The sequence below is a fragment of the Phocoena sinus genome, chromosome 5 (genome assembly GCF_008692025.1).
Source record: "Phocoena sinus isolate mPhoSin1 chromosome 5, mPhoSin1.pri, whole genome shotgun sequence".
Taxonomy (NCBI): domain Eukaryota; kingdom Metazoa; phylum Chordata; class Mammalia; order Artiodactyla; family Phocoenidae; genus Phocoena; species Phocoena sinus.
The window spans coordinates 100673561-100687025 of NC_045767.1; positions in this window are offsets into that span (position 1 = coordinate 100673561).

Genomic DNA, 13465 nt, shown 5'->3' on the forward strand with positions numbered 1-13465 from the left:
AAGCACTATCACGTGGAAGCAAAACTTGATCTAGGAAGAAGAAAATCCTGAAGGGAACCCCAAATTGATGATGAGTACATTGTATAAACTAGTTTACCTAGTTTCATGATACTCACTCTTTCCTTTTAATTTTCCCTATGCTTTATTGAAATGTTCTATCATGGTCTAGGAATTGCTGCTAGAAAGTACAAATCCACTGTCCATATTTGCACACAATATTAGAGGGAGATCTGTGCCCCTCCTAGGCCGTCTGGGTTGGCTGTCCAGCTATTTCTCCCTTCCACCACAAAACTATTGCCCCACCTTGGAAAGGAGAGCACTAGTGTACTATCAGAAGTAACAATTTGTGTTTTTCACATGCATGGAAGTTTCTCTGATAGGGTTAAGAGACTACAGCAAACAGGGATAACAAGGGCCACGTTGGTTCAAAACAGTGGTTCTCAACCCTATTAGAATGAGTGCTACCTTTTCATAACAAATATTTAATAATGGGTCTTTTACTGTCCTGAAGTGATATTCATATCTAGCTACACACATAATTTCTAAAAAAGTCAATATACAACCTGAGCTATAATATAAAGGAAAAGTAAATGGAAAATACTTTATAATAATATGATGTGCAATTCAGTATGTAAATGAATGGGGGCTATCTACACTGAAGACAATGAAATAATCAGACATACATGCACATATAACCATGATAAATGCAACCACCGCAAATACAGGCTGATTAAGGAGTTTCAAATATAACTAATGATATTAACATTTGTGTGTCGATTTTCAGAAATGGTAAATAACTCTTGAATGAGACTCAGTATGTTTTTCCTTTAATATACATGGAAGTTACTCTCCTGGATAATTCAGTGTTTATTGAAACCATATAAAATTGCTTGTGTTTATATATAAAATGGAGGAAATTATGTGCTCAATAATAATAAGTAGGTTTTTCATCTATATAAATGTCCATTGGGAGATTTAAATTTTTTACTTTTTGCACGAATGTCCCATGCAATGCAGGACGTCTAGCCTTCCTGGGCTCTGCCTGTTAGCCAGTATTGCCCCTATCCAATCTGATAAGGGAAAAGCACACACAGATGTGCCAAAAGTCCCCATTGAGAATCACTGTTTTAGAACTTCAGACAGTTTAGAAAGTCTTTTCATATATATTAAGTTTGCAAAGCTTTTTCACATATAATACCTCATTTAATTCTCCTCAAAATCCATGAGAAGGACATTATTATTGTCATTTCAACAATGAGGAAACTAAGGCACCAAAAGGAGATGTGAAAAGTCAAAGTCATTCACCACAGCACATCCTTATCATCTCCTTGACTCATCAGTCTGGAGCATATAGAGAGATGGAATACAGGATATAATTCTGCTTTTAACCCAGAAAACTCCATTGCATCTAGCTTGGCTATCTAAACTTGAGCTATGCAATATAGTAACCACTAACCATATGTGGCAACTTAAATTTATATTAATTTAAATGAAAATTAAAATATAGTTCCTTAGTCACACAGCCACATTTCAAATGCTCAATAACCACATGAGGCTAGTGGTTATCCTACTGGACAGCGCAGGTATAGAGCTTTCCCACCATTGCTGAAAGTTCTGTTAGGAGCACTGATAGGTTACTTCAGTTTGCCTCCATATGACCCACTCTTTCCTCTAAGCTGCTATCAGTCTTAAACACAACACACACACACACACACACACACACACACACACACTCACACACACACACACACAGTGCTCAGCTCTTTCTCTATACCTTGGTTTATGTTCTGTGCCTAGAATATCCCACTACTTCACTGTTGAGCCTATGTACTTACTTCTTGAGAGCAGGACCATGCCTTATTTATCTTTGCATCCCCAGTACCCAGCACAGTACCTGGCACACAGTCCATGCCTAATATCCACCAATCAACACTACCTCACATGCATTTTCTTTTTAGTCCTGATCTTGCTGTGTGACTGATAATGAAAACATATGTGCTCCCACATAAAATGGATGTAACCACAATTAATCTTGAATTGTTCAGACAGCTAAGGAACAAATGTCATGTCTTATAATGTCATCGCAGTTCTCAGGTTTGGGGGCATCTCTTAGATTGGGATTATCCTGGATTCGGATTTAGGAGTTCCAGAATAGTATGGGTTTAGGTCATCAGCTTATTTGACCCTGGCAGACCTAATTTTTCTCGTCTTTAACGTATTGATGGGTGAAGGAGAGCATTGATTTAGGTAATTTCTATGGTGCCTTTTTTTTTTTTTTTTTTTTTTTTTTTTGCGGTTCGCGGGTCTCTCACTGTTGTGGTCTCTCCAGTTGCAGAGCACAGGCTCCGGACACGCAGGCTCAGCGGCCATGGCTCATGGGCCCAGCCACTCCTCGGCATGTGGGATCCTCCCGGACCGGGGCGCAAACCCGTGTCCCCTGCATCGGCAGGCGGACTCGCAACCACTGCGCCACCAGGGAAGCCCTCTATGGTGCCTTTTGATGCTCATATTCTATGGGCCTAAGAGTTGACTGACAGCCAGGTGTATGCAAAAGGCCAACCTAAAGGCAGACACAAACCAGACTATGTGGGGAGAACTAGGAAACTAGTGAGGAAGCCCAGCACTCTGAAGGAGGGTACAAATGAAAATATCATTAACCAGCTGCTGTGGTTTGGTTTCCCGAGGACTGACTTTCCAGGAGGTTGCTACAAGATGGCTGTATGCAGTTTCTGTACTTGGAGACTGCAGCACACTTATGATCACAGCTCAGTTAGGCACTCAATTTTAATTTGACATAGTTTACGTTAGGTTGATTTATTACAGCCAGGTCGCTCTGCACAGCATTCATTTCCTCAGCATTCTAAGGCCCATAACAAGGGGTGGTTCATTCCATAAGTACTCTCAACAGAATTCCTTCACAATTATTTATTATTTAAAAGGATTATATTGCAGGCAAAGTATCCCAAGGACTTACTAGAAGGTTGGCGTCACTGCCTATCTGCAGTTTGGATTATGAAGAGATATATAGGCAGATGCAAAGATATTTAAAATATTTTGAGAAAAACTTTAAAACATATTCCTGCATTTTGGATGCAAATCAAGTTTAGAAATAGAAGCAATGTGTGATACTAGAGTTTTAAAAATAACTTGTATTTCTAAAATTTCTGGAATAAAGTGAGTAGGAAAAGAGATTTATTAGGAATCAGAAGCCTAAGCTCTAACACTCAGAGTCTGATTTTCCTCATCCTTAAAAAAAAATAGACTAAACATTATGTCTATTCAAAAACTTTTGTGTTAACATTCACAGCAGCATTATTCATAAAAACCAAAAGTAGAAGCAACCCAAATGTTCATCAATTAATTAATAGATACATAAAACCATAATATATCTATATAATGGAGTATTATTCAACAATAGAAAGGAATGAAGTACTGCTTCATGCTGCACTATGGATGAACCTTGAAAACATTTTGCTAAGTAAAGAGGCCAGTGACAAAAGACCACACACTGTATGATTCCATTTATGTGAAATGTGCAGAATAGGTAAATCCACAGAGACAGAAAATAGATTAGTGGCCCCTCGGTGCTGGGATCATGGTGAGGGAAACAGGAACAGGAATGACTATTTATGGTTACCAGAAGTTCTTTAGGGGATTTTGAAATGTTCTAAAATTAGACTCTGGTGATGGTTGCACAACTCTGTGAATACACTAAAAACCCCTGAACTGTACACTTTAAATGAGTGACTGTTATGACATATGAAACATATCTCAATAAAACTATTTTAAAATAAGAGAGATTGTGAAAAAGTGCCAAGAGTATGGACAAAAGCACTCCATAAAGAGCAAAACACGCCTACTGTTGTCTTCACCTAAGGAAATCTGCTGAGAGAGGAAGTGACAAAATTTCAGTAGCTAAAGAAATGGATACTGATGGAGGAAGGGCATGGGAATGACTGCCCTATAAATGGAAAATTAAAACATAATAAAGGAATATGAAAACAAAATGACACCAATTTACTTATTTTCCCTTCCAAGTTTCTTTTATATTTCGTATTGTAAACAAGATGTAATTGGCTTGTAGGTAACAGCAAATATACTTTCAGATACTTTTTATTGTTTCGGAATGATGAAGTCCATAAATCATTCTCTATCTGTCCTAGGGACAAGGAAAAGATAAGCAGAAGATTTAAGCCAATAAACTGATGTCCTACTGGGTGTTAATTCTACCTCTTAATCAAGATCTGATTACCAAAAAGGAAGAGAGAACATAAAAATGCTATAAAGATTTAAATATTTTCACTCTCTCCATAACTCATGACATAAATGTGCTCACTGTGACATTCACTATAGCAAGAAAATTGAGATGTTCTTTCAGGATTCTGTACAGCAGAATCTCTGCCAATTATGATGAATAAGCCAAGTCCATATGCTTCTTCTATAAAGCTGTATAATATCAAGGTACTCCAATTCTGCTTCTGCTTCCTCAAAAGCATAATATATCCAAAGAACAGTAAAAGGTAATTAAAATACTTAATAGCTTAATCACACTCAATCCTATATTTGTGCAATGCAGACTCTGGTTTGCTGGAGGTATAACTGAAAGGCATTATCTTGGGCCAAGAAAATGAATCAGATATTTAATGGCTATGTGGAAACGGGAATTTTCTTGTAAGATTACAAAAATGCAGGCCAATGATACACTAAACTATAATAAAGTTTATCATTAAAATTCTGAGCAGGAATGCTAGGCACTGTATCTTTTCTCCCTGAAGGATTAAGTATTCTGCAAAAGAATGCTTGAATACCATGTCCGTTCTTTTATAGATAAATATACTTCATAGGCTGTTCTACAGAGCAAGTGGATGAATTTTCCCCGTTTCATAATTTCTATACATTAAGAACATGGAGCAAGAAGCAAAACACTAGTTATCAACTAACCAGTTCTGTTTAGATCTCTAGATCAAAACTGAAAATGCCTCACAGCAGAATATCAGGTAAGAAGCTTAAATCCCTAAACAGTCAACAAGAATAGTTTACATTTTATATAGCACTATGGTGCTTTTTCAGTTATTGGTCTTTAAAAATAATGTTTTTTCTTTGGTTAAAATTGTAAGTCCTTGGAAAGACCGAGAAGTATTCCCTAGCAATCGTATAAGTCTCGGGGTAATGAATTTAGCAGATCCTTACTTAAGAGCAAGTTTTAATGACAGGAGCTGGTGTGGGATTGCATGGCTTCCCTGTAAATCCTGGAGCAAGGGGGATTCACAGAAGATGGATTAAGAATAATGGAGTGTCTGTAATAAGCTTTAACTTTTAGAAGAATAGTGGTGGAGGATGTAATCACAGAGTTTTCAGGTGCCATCTCAGCCCAGGGAGTCAGGAGGCAGACACAAGGAACTAGGAATATCAAACCTTTGTAAAATTTCCCAAAGTTAATAACTTAAGGATACTTGTTTTTTGTTTTCTCCTCAAAGCCTAGTGGTTCTGTGTGCTTATATTTAGGGACAGCAAGATAAGGTGATACATGGGAGACTTCCTACCACTCTTCAGCAGGACTTGGGGAGAGCTTATCTTCAAGGAGACATATCATTTGGACTGTGGGACCATTTGTCTGTGTGTTTGGTACCTGGAGGAAGCAGGTAGGCAGTGCAGGAAAGCTATTTGGGCCGAGTACTTTCAAACACACAAAGGGCCTCAAATTTAGACGTTTGAACTTACCTCCAAGAAAGACCATGCACACAATCACAGACAATCACATACGCTGACCAATGGAAAGAAAAAGACTTTCAATTTTAAAAAAGAAGTGGGGGGGAGGGATAAATTGGGAGATTGGATTGACAAATACACACTACTATGTATAAAATAGGTAACAAATAAGGACCTACTGTAGAGCACAGGGAACTCTGCTCAATACTCTGTAATGACTTATATGGGAAAATAATCTTTAAAAGGGTGGATAGGACTTCCCTGGTGGCGCAGTGGATAAGAATCCACCTGCCAATGCAGGGGTCACGGGTTTGATCGCTGGTCTGTGAAGATCCCACATGCAGCAGAGCAGCTAAGCCTGTGAGCCACAACTACTGAGCCTGTGCTCTAGAGCCTTTAAGTGATATCTTATGATAAGTTTCTTTTTCTGTGTGACTTATTTCACTTAGAATCATCGTACCTAAATCCACTCATTATGCTGCTACTAGCCTTATGACATTGATTTCATGGCTGAGTGAAATTCCATTGTACATAAGTAACACAACTCCTTTATCCATTTTTCTCTTTCCTGGGATATTTAAGGTGTACCGAATTTGATGTTCTTGTAAACAGAGCAGCCCTAAACTTTGGGGTGGCTGTGTCTCGTTGATTTTTAGATTTTCCAAGATATACGTCCATGAGTGGAAGTGCCCTATGCTCTCTCTAGCTGTGTTTTTTAGATGTTTTAGGAAACACCATACACTTCTCCAGAGTGGCTGTTAGCAATTTGCATCCCGCCCATCAGGGTAACAAGGCTCCCTGTTCTCCATGGCCTGTCCTGCCTTTCTGGTTTTTACACTTTTTCTCATGGACTTTTGAACCAGTGGGAAGAGAGACTTCTTTGTAGTGAAGATTTGCAATACCCACTTGCTTGGTTGGCCAAAACGTGTGTATGCGTTTTTTCCTGAATATATTCAGGAAAAACCATATACGTCCTTTTTGGCGAACTGCATCATTGTCGAAGTTCTGCCGCTTTTCATGTGCTTTAAAGGCGACTCCAATCTACCTCTTGAAATCTGTTTCCTGCAGTTCTGCCTTGCTTTCAAATCCTTTTCATTGTGTTACCTCAGTATATTTTTGGACGATCGTTGTCCTTTATACCTCTGCAGGTTTGTGAACTGCCGTGTCCCTGAGCTCCATTTTTCAACTCACTTTTTTGTGAGCTGGCCGCAAAACCGCAGGATTGTTTCAGGCCCTATTCTGGTTCCAGGGCGGCAGGCTGAGCCTTTGGTTAATTCTTCTTCCTGATGGGAAACTAGAGTGACCTGTGCCTGTCCAAACACCTACAGCTAGTCTCTCATTTGTTCCTCCTCTTGCTGTTCATCCTCCGGACAAATTGCAAATTGTGTGAAACAGGAGGTTAAAGGCGCTGACTCTCCAAGTGGGGAGATTGTTAGTAAAGCAGCTGGAATGGCGAACCCAAGCACCAGGAGATGAAAAATGAGGTAAGTTTTAGAAACCTTTCCCGATCACACGGTGTACCATCCTCTGGGTTTCCCATGCGTCTTAGCTGTAGGAAGATTTCCTTAAACCTGGAGAGTTGGGACCCATGGAATGGGTAGCATGCAGTATTGCTTTAAAGGGTCTGCATTTGCTCACCCAACCTCACCAATCCTCTCAGCCCGAACAGTTTCCAGCCTTATGTCTCATCCTGCTGTGGGTCGAGATGTGTTCAATCCATGTTGCATCACAGTCCCTGAGCAAAAGTTGTAAGAATTTTTCTGCCTCTCACTGTCTTTTTTTAAAATTTATTATTATATTGGTTACAGCTGATTTTCAATGCTCTCTCTTACTGCTGTACATCCACTTGATTGACGTACAAAGAGCCATCAATAAATTCTTTTTCAGATTCTTACCAGTCGTATATATTCTTTTCCGGTGACTTGAGTGTGCTGAGTGCAGTTCTTTGAGGTACTGTGTAGGCCTTATCGATTATCAATTTGGTATTTGGAACAGTATCTTTGCTAATTTCAACCTCCTGGATAATGCCTCACCACTCCCCACCTTTCCCCTCTAGCAGCCTTACGTTTGTTTTCTACATATTTGACTATGTTTCTGTTTTGTAATTTATTTCATGTGTAACCATTTTTGATTCCACCTTTAGGTGATATCTTATGATATGTGTCTTTTTCTTTCTGACTATGTCACTTAGAATGATCGTACGTAACTCCTCCCGAGTTGTTGCAGCTGGCTCTATTTCATTGATTTCCTGGCTGAGTAATATTCCACTCTACATAAGTATCACATCTCTTTTATCCATTTTTTCCTTCCAGGGACATTTAGGTTGTATCCAAGTCGAGGCTCTTTTAAACAGAGAGGCGGTAAACGTTGGAGTGCCTGTGTCCTGTCGATTTTTGTTTTTCCCAAGATATACGCCCATGAGTGCAAGTGCCCTATGCTCTGTAGCTCATTTTTTAAGATTTTTTAGTAAACACAATACACTTCTCCAGAGTGTCCATTGGCAATTTACATTTCCACTATCAGCCTCACAGGGCTCCCTTTTCTCCTCGCCCTGTCCTGCATTTCTGGTGTTTACACTTTATGAGGATGGCTCTTCTGACTGTTGCAAAGTGATACCTTTTGTAGTATTGATTTGCAATGCCCACTTGTTTAGTTGGCTAAAAAGGGTGTGTGCCCTTTTCTTGAATATATTCAGAAGAAAACGCATACACCCTTTTTGGCCAACTGCATCGTTGGCAATGTTCAGCCCCTTTTCTTGTGCTTTAATGGTGAGTCTTTTCTACTTCTTCAAATACCTTTCCTGCCATTCTCCCTTGCTTACAAGTCCTTTTCGGTGACTTACCTCAAGACATTTTTTGAAGATAGATATTTTCAACTCTGCAGTTTCGTGAATTTTAGTGCCCCTGAGTTGCATTTTTCAACTTGTGTTTTTGGGAACTGGCCACAAAACAGCGGGATTTCCTCAAGCCCTATTCTGTTTCCGTGGGCAATCTTGGCCTTTGGTCAATTCGTCTTCCTGATTGGGAATTACAGTGACATGTGCCTGTCCGAACACCTAGGACTTGTCTCTCATTGTTTCTCATCCTTCCGCTTCATCCTCTGGACAGATTCCAAACTGTGCGCAACAGGATGTTGACAGTGCTGACATCCCCAAATGGGGAGATTGTTAGGAAAGACGCTGGAGGGGTGAACCCAACTACCTGAAGATGAAGAGATGACGTGTCTTTTCCAAACTCTTCCTGATCAAACGGTGTGCCATCTTCTGGGTGTCACAGGCATGCTTTAGCTGTAGGAAGGGTCACATGCATGTAAGGAGAGCACCAGGGATTTTTCCAAATCAGTGTCTCCCCGAACCCCAAACTGGGGAATTTTTAAGCTATGGCTACATGTATGTTCATTAAGGGCCTTGGGCAGTAGGCAGAGTCTGAACTTTAGATGATTGAAGTCTTCAGGGTCAGAAGCGTTCACCATCGGCCTCCCTTAGGTAACATTTTATCTGTCGTTGATAGATGATGTCGATAAAAATATCTATTCTTTTTCAGATTATTTCCCCTTATAGGTTATTATAAAATATTGAGTGTACTTCCCTGTGCTATACAGTAGTTCCTTGTTGATGATCTATTTTATACATAGCAGTGTGTATGTGTTAACCCCAAACTGTTAATTTATCCCTCCTCCCACCTTTCCCCTTTGGTAATAATAAATTATAAGATTTTATACTTCTCAGAAATGGGGGAGCTTAAAGAGAGGTATCATTTTCAATGGAAAATCATTCAAAACAAGATTGAAGCTCCAGCCAAGATTATTAGATGTACATCCTTGGAAAGAAATCACTTCTTTTCTCTAGTGTTGACCTGACAAATAAGACAAACCCCTTCACTGAACTTGCTTATAATAAAGTGATGGAAATATCAAATGGAAGTGTTAGAAACATCTTATTTTACCCGAGCCTTATACACTGCTCTATGTTGATTACAGTTTGGCTCACACATCTGTTCACTGAAGTTACAATGTTGTCAATTTCTGCTACTGATCCTACAGAGTGGGCCCCAACAAGGGTCCCCCTGCCCAGTGTCATTGGAGCCAACAGATCGAGACTGAGTTTGGTTCAGAAGCAAAGGAAACTTTATATTTTGATCAGAGAATGGAGAGATGAGAGCGTGCGCTCCCCCGTGGGCTGTGGGCCGGGCTGCTGTGTAAGGATCCTGTCAGCGTCAGTGCGAGGGAGGGGGTGGAGCTCTCGAGGGCCGGGTTGGCTGGAGCTCAGGCTCTATGTCGCGGAGTCTGCACGGAGCTCCACTAGCTGAGGTGTCGGCCCAGACATTTTGCACTAGGAAATCGGGTGTGAAGTGCCGGGTGTGGGACCTCTGCATGCGGAACCCTAGGAGCACGTGAAATTAGACAAACCACAAAGGAAAAAATGATTAGACTTTATTTTATTGCCCAGATTCTATTTTTATCTCCCAGGAATTTTTCATGGGCTTTGCCGGTGACAAACCCCTCCTCTGCCTTTTGTCCCGTTCCTCATTCTTGGGGCGCGGAGGGTGCAGACCCCTCTTCTGTAAATGCTTCGTGCTGAGTTGGGAGTCCCCATACCCGGGGGGGAGGGGCAGAACTTCTCCCCAGCAGCCTCCAGGTGAGGTTGATTGTCCCCAGGGCTCCTGCCTCACTGCTTGTCCGCCTGAGCACCAGCATTGGAAGTGTTATAGATTCTAATGACCTTTAAGGGTCCAGGAAAGACATGCGCAGAGACGCTGGGGAGGCTGGTTTTAACCAGCCCCACATTTGTTCAGCCACCTTAGGCTGACGGTTTCTGCCAGCCTAGGTGCTCTGACCAGCAGTCTGCGCTTTCTTCAATTAGGCCTCTGAATTAACGTAAAAACAGCACCAGGTGTCAGGACCCTGCCCGCTCAACTCCCAGATAGTCCAGGGCCGGTGGTGATCCAGGATCATGACGGCCACTGAGTCAACGGCCTTTTGTAGTAGCCAGGAGTCAGGCCGGTCTCATTGGCCGCCATCACCGCGGTGTCTGTAGGCTTTTCTATGGTGACAGCGTTATCTACGGTTCCCCTGCCAAGCTTATTACCTCCCCTCTGGGTGCAGTAAGTCCTGCAAGCAGTAGTCTGCTCTTTTGGGGCACACTCTTGTTGTTTTCTGAGAGGAACTCCAGGTCAAGTGATGGTCACATAAGTCGTCATGGGTGCCCGTTGCCCCCGGTTGTCTCTCTGGAGGTTGGAGTTGGAGGACCTCCTCACTTGAGGTCAGTGTGCCCACGGAACGATCCCTGCAACTTCAGGGCATGGTGAGTGGTTAGGATCACCACGTGGGGTCCTTTTCCCTTAGGAGGGAGCTGGCCTTGTGGGCTGCTGATTTCCAGGTTTTTAGATACCCCCAGTATCCTGGCCGGATGGGGCAGCGGGCCAAGCCCTTGGTGACCGTAGTTTATCCTACCTGGAGGGCATTCTTGTGTTGTTCCATTTTAAGTGGTCCCAGTTTTTGCACTAATACTCCAAGGGCGATTCACCTTCGACTGGGAATGTAAAGGTCAAAGGGTTTGGCTAAATTAGGGAGTTCCAGGGCAAGGGTCTGAATTGACTGCTCTTTCCATTCTTGAAAGGCCGCTTCTGGGTTCTATTTGAAAGGATCATCATCTTTTCCTTTCAGTGTTTCATATAGAGGCCCAGCTATTAGACTGTAGTTAGGGATCCAGATGCAGCAAACCCGGCCTCCCCAGGAACCCCTAAGCTGTCTTCTAGTTTTAGAAGTGGTAAGGCTGCAAATGGCTTCTTCCCTTTCCTGGGATGGGCTTCTCCGACCTTCTGTGGGAATGAAGCTGAGGCAGGTTACCTTAGTCTGTGATATTCGAGCCTTTTTCTTGGGCACCTCCTATCCTTTATTGGCTAGGTAGTTCAGAGGCCTCCTTAGTAGGGCTGGTGATCAGAATGTCATCTGCATATTGAAGGAGGGTTCCCTTTTCCAGTGGTAGAAATTTTATGTCTTTAGCTAACGTTTCTCCAAAGATGATGTGGGAAATTTTGAACCCTTGGGGCAGGACGGCCCAGCAGTATTGTTTTTGTTGTATGTTGAGTCCTGCCACTCACAAGCCAAAATTTCTTGTGACTCTGAGACTAATGGAATACAGAAGAAGGCATCATTGAAGTCTCGTACGGAATACCATGTCCTGGTGGATGGTAGAATGACCAGCAGGGTGTAGGAATTAGGAACTACTGGATGTATATCCTCTGTGGCTTCACTGACTGTCCTGACATCCTTTACCAGGTCCCCAGCAGCCCACAGGGCTCTCGTGGTCAGGGCCCTCCCAGGGTATGGAGCTCACCTGTGCAGCTACCCAGCAGCCCATGGGGCTCTTATGGTCAGGCCTCTCCCAGGATACGGAGCTCCCCTGGGCAGGTACCCCGGCAGGGCTGGGCACACAGGAACTGTGCACATAGCCCTCATTGCAGAGCACCCCCAGGTCACCTGTCGCTCAGAGCTGACCAAGAGCACCTCAGAGCAGGACTTGAACTAATATACAGCAGCTCCAACAGGTCTGTGACCCTGGGCATCACTCTGTGTGGCCTCCCTCCGCCTGGTCTTCCAGAGACTTCCACCGCACCCGGGGCACCAGGCCTCTGTCTCCACCCACCACCCACCCCTCCTCTCCCTGACTCCTGGGTTCCTCTCATTAGGAGAGGGTTTTCTTGAAGTTGTCTCCCACTCATGAGCCAGATAAAATGATTAGAAAACAAGCCAGAGCTGCAGCCCCTTGTCTATCCTGACTCTCAGGAGCCCACACCTGTTCCTTGGACCTGGCCGGTTCAGCAAAGTCCATTTTCTGCAACTGTGAGCCCCTGAGGGGCGAGGATTGGCTGACCTGGGCAGCCTGACCCTGCCGGCCAGCCCTCCCCAGGTGTGCCTGGGTTGAGGTCAATATAAACACCGCTCCAGGCAGCAAGAGCCCCTGCAGCTGTGCATGACACCATATTCTCTGCCCTGTCAGCTGTCTCAGGGCTCGGCTGGTGGGAGGGAGTGAGGGGCCACAGCTTTGTGTGTGGCCCGGTGTGAGTGGAGCTCTGCTGGACTTTCTGCAGGAGTTGCCAGGCTACCACCTGCTAAAGAAGAGGATGTGTCACCCATACCTGCCGCTGGAATTTCTCCCCAGGCAGAGGTGAGGAAGGAAAAAAGGAGTGGGCGCCGGGACAGGAGGGGTATCTCAGGCGGGGAAATGCAAAGCTTCCAGAAGAGCGCCCGGGTCCAGGACCATCCTGGCTGGCCTGCAGGCACCAAGTTGGCTCCACTCTAGGCTTTCAAGTCCTTGCACATATTCAGGTGTTTTACCTGGGAAGGGTGGGAACAGTTCAGCAGCAGCTGGCCTGGGGCTCAGCTCACGTTTTCTCAGAGACGCCTCGGCATGGTCCCCCAGCTTTGCAGTGACGATGCTCTTTGCGGGGGTGCTGCTGGCTTCATGGGAGACAATTCCCCACCTCTGACCAACTTCAGAATTGTTTACCACTGGAGCAAGTGCCCTGAGAGGGCTTTCCTCTGTATAACTGGTGAGTTCTGGTTTTTTTTTTTTTCTTTCTTTTTTGGTTCTAGGTAGATTTTATTCCTCATTTTTGTATTTATAGATATAAGCATGGAAATAATTCATTCATATAAATACATCTATGCGAAAGGAAGAACTTTTTTTCTGTTTTATTTTGTAAATTTTATTTATTTTTTTAATTTTTAAATTTTATTTATATTTTATACAGAA